General features: G+C 29.6%; 1 long non-coding RNA gene across 1 annotated transcript in view; it reads right to left on the bottom strand.

Annotated features, from left to right (window-relative positions):
• LOC108732719 overlaps nt 1–2,035 on the bottom strand; it is a 10,982-nt gene extending 8,947 nt beyond the window's left edge. The window contains exon 1 of the long non-coding RNA XR_003231628.1: nt 1,750–2,035. This is a non-coding gene — a long non-coding RNA (uncharacterized LOC108732719). The remainder of the gene's footprint in view (nt 1–1,749) is intronic.
• Between the last annotated feature and the right edge of the window lie 1,527 nt (nt 2,036–3,562).

Raw genomic sequence — 3,562 nt, 5'->3', positions numbered from 1 at the left:
ATAATTAATACTTTAAAATTTAAAAAGTTATTATTAAATATTAACGCCTCTTAAAAGCTTTTAACGCTGTCTTCTTCATACATCATTTGATCAGTACCTAATATGGTTATTCACCATGCGTTAACTATATTCGGGATCGGGTGAATTTGGATTACTTTAATTTAAAAATAAAATGACGTACTTAATTATAATTGATATGAATTTGATTTTTGTAAATTGATAATTAATTAAAAATAAAAATCAAGGAGACGATTTATGACTATATCTAAACTGTGCCTGTAATGATAGTGGATGTGTGTCGGTACTGAATTTTGACTATTTGTTTTTGCAAATATATCAAAAACAAGGAATAAAATGCAAGTCCGTATTTAAAAAATTCAAGTTCATGTGATATCGTGAAAATGCAATGTTAAAGAATATCGGATTGCAGAACAGAAAAAATTATAACACTTCCAAAGTAAACCAGTTTTTGAAAGCTGATCGTCTGCGAAAGATTGGATGAAATAATTTTTGATACTTTTTTAAACATACATCACCTTGCATTTGAGCAATATTTAGCAACATTGAAAATAAGATTTTAATTTAACCTTAAAAAATTGCATCTTTTCTCTAAATCAACTGTCCGGACGGTCGTCATCGTAACTCTTCAAGTAACAAAGTAACCAATTTATAGCGGGAATTGTTGCGGATGTTTTTCAGTTGCTGATTCTTCCCCAAGAATATCAATGTTAAATAAACAAAACAAGCAAATTTGGGATGAAGATTTTTTGAATTAAAATGTATATTCAACTACCAACGTTTCACCTTAAAGTGAAAAGGCTTCTTCAGGGAAAGATTTTAAAGTTAAAAAATCAATTTTTTGTAAGTTTTGTGGAAGTAACATAATTTTCACCCTTAGCTAATAAGTTCAAATAATAGTAGTGTATTTAGGGTAAAAAATTTGAATTTGCTGTATATTTTGCTACGTACACGGAGAAAACTAAATTTTTATGGTAAAGCAAAAATTACAATTATATATGTAAATTTGTCGTAGAAATTGTAGAATTTATTAGGTAACTTGTAATAATCTGAATTTTTAAAAATTAATTCAAGTTTCTTAATTATTACAATTTAATTTGTAATATCAATTAAAATACCTAGCAAATTTATTTCTGCTGGGATTTTATTTTTACAAATACGAGCCAAAATTGTAATTTTTATTATTTTCGCCTAGGAAACAAACGGGTTAGTGGGATGAATTGAAAAATATAGCTTTAATATCAGGTAAATTTTCCTTTTTCATTCTCTCCGTGTACATAATTGTTTTTTTATTTAAAATCTTAATGTTAATAACTAGTACAAAATAGGTATTGGAAAATCGATTGTGGTATTCGAACAGACACGTAGATAATCTCATAAGGGTTCCGATTTTTGAGGTACGGAACCCTGACGTTTTTTTGGTTAAAACCACTTGCACACAGATATTCTTTCACGTTCAAAAATGTATAACATAGACAATAAATGTAGGTTTTTTTTTAATAGAATGAAACAAACAGCGAAAATTTCACTAGCATTTATTACAGTATGTCGCCTATCATGTGTTCAATAAATATTAGTGAAATTTTCATCACATCACACATCACAAATTGTTTATTTCTAATTATGTTTCGCCAAATGATAATGGTAAATACCTTACATTTTTTAACTAATAATTAAGTGATTAATAAGAACAGTAATAATTTTCTCAAAATCATCTGTTAAAATCCCTACCTTGCTCTAGAGAAATTTTCCGTGAAATCCATGAGATCTCCTTCACATGCTTTCTTATGATAATTAATTATTATCTATGTATATTCCAATACCATCACTTAGAGACCATAATAATGCATACAATGTATTAAGTCATAACTTCACTATTTTGATGTTGAAAAGGACTAAACCGCACCATAATTAACGATACCACACAGTCGATGGGACAAAACGTCGTAAATGACAACGTTGTGAAACAAATATACGTAAAGCTGGCAGACAATGATAAAGATAACATTTTGCTGTTACCAACTCCAACTGTTAGAACTTTTATTCCACTATATATTTTATACTATAAATATTCTAGCAGAGCCATCTTACAAATAAAGTCAATATAAAACCTTGTTTATGATAAAACAATTACAGAGTAAAATGTGCTCCATTTTTTAAAGAGATAGTAAACAAATGATTCATTCGTCGTTGCTGTTATCCGTAATACCTAATTGGAATGCAAATTTGAAAAAAAAAAACATTTATTAAAAACCATCGGATTTGTAATAGTGGTGAAAGTAAAAAGAAAAGTTGTTTTGATACATTCTAATTTTAGTAAAGGTCTAGAGGATGGGGGGGGATCGAAAGAGGTCTCACCCACCACTGTACTATAAAAAGTTCGTGGCGGTCTCACCCCCATAAAAAGTTATAGGGGTTCAAAATTAATAAATATGCCAATATTCATACATTTCTAGGTATGTAAATATTTATATAGTCATTCTTAAACAATATTCAAAGGTAAAACTAATGTACAATTTGCAAAACATTTTTTTTTTAATTTCCTATTGGCTTCCGAAAAATGACCCCTATGTTCAAAATTAATTAAACTAAATTTCAACTTAGGTAATCGGTCCAGTACATTCGGAGCAAATTGACTGTGACAGACGGACAGACAGACGTACGAGTGACCCTATAAGGATTCCGTTTTTTATTCTGACGTACGGAACCCTAAAAAGATTATTCTTATGTAAAATCCGAACTCTAGTAATGAGAAATTGGAACGTTTCTTAGTGGGTCTTTCTGACTTTGAAGTTTTAGTTTAATTTAATCCTTTCTACAAGAAACCCACGAATTCCTTCAAAAAGTAACAACTCTGTTCTCTGTTGCATGTGTATTGTTGCATTATTAGGGGCTACGTTTACTAGGCAACGATATGTATGAACATAAATGTATGTATGTATGTACGGTTGTTATAAGCAATAATGTTAAAGGAAAAAATTAGAGTTCGACATCCTTCCAACAGTAAAAAAAAAATTAATATAAAGCGAAATAAAACGACCTTGACTCCTGCACGATACCTTCAAGGACTATACTTTTATTTTGAGTGAATATCCATTACTAAAAAGCGTATTCGTACACGTATACTACTTATACGTATGCTCTTGAAAAGAGTCGTAAAGATTTTAGTACCGCTTCATCCAAAGCTTCGTTAATGGTATATCTATCGTATTTGTTTGCTAAGCCATTAACATTACAATAAAGATATAATTGAGTTAAGAGGATAAAAACAACTGATGAAGAACTGAACTACCTGACATACAGGATGTTTAAACTACTTTTAAAGCAAAAAAAATCGAAGCAGAAAATTGTTTCAAGATGTAGAATGCACACGATAAAAATCAACTGAGACGAAGCAGTTTAAATGTAAATTGCTTGCCAGCTAAGTTTTCAAGAAAGCATTTTTTTAATACCTGATTTTACTTACTGTACCGCAATAAAATGAAACTAAAAAACAATCGACTTGGGGTTGTACCTAAGGATGGTAAAGGGATTATGTCATCGG

The sequence above is a fragment of the Agrilus planipennis genome, unplaced genomic scaffold (genome assembly GCF_000699045.2).
Source record: "Agrilus planipennis isolate EAB-ADULT unplaced genomic scaffold, Apla_2.0 scaffold56, whole genome shotgun sequence".
Classification (NCBI taxonomy): Eukaryota; Metazoa; Arthropoda; class Insecta; order Coleoptera; family Buprestidae; genus Agrilus; species Agrilus planipennis.
This window is presented reverse-complemented; position numbering and strand designations above follow the sequence as displayed.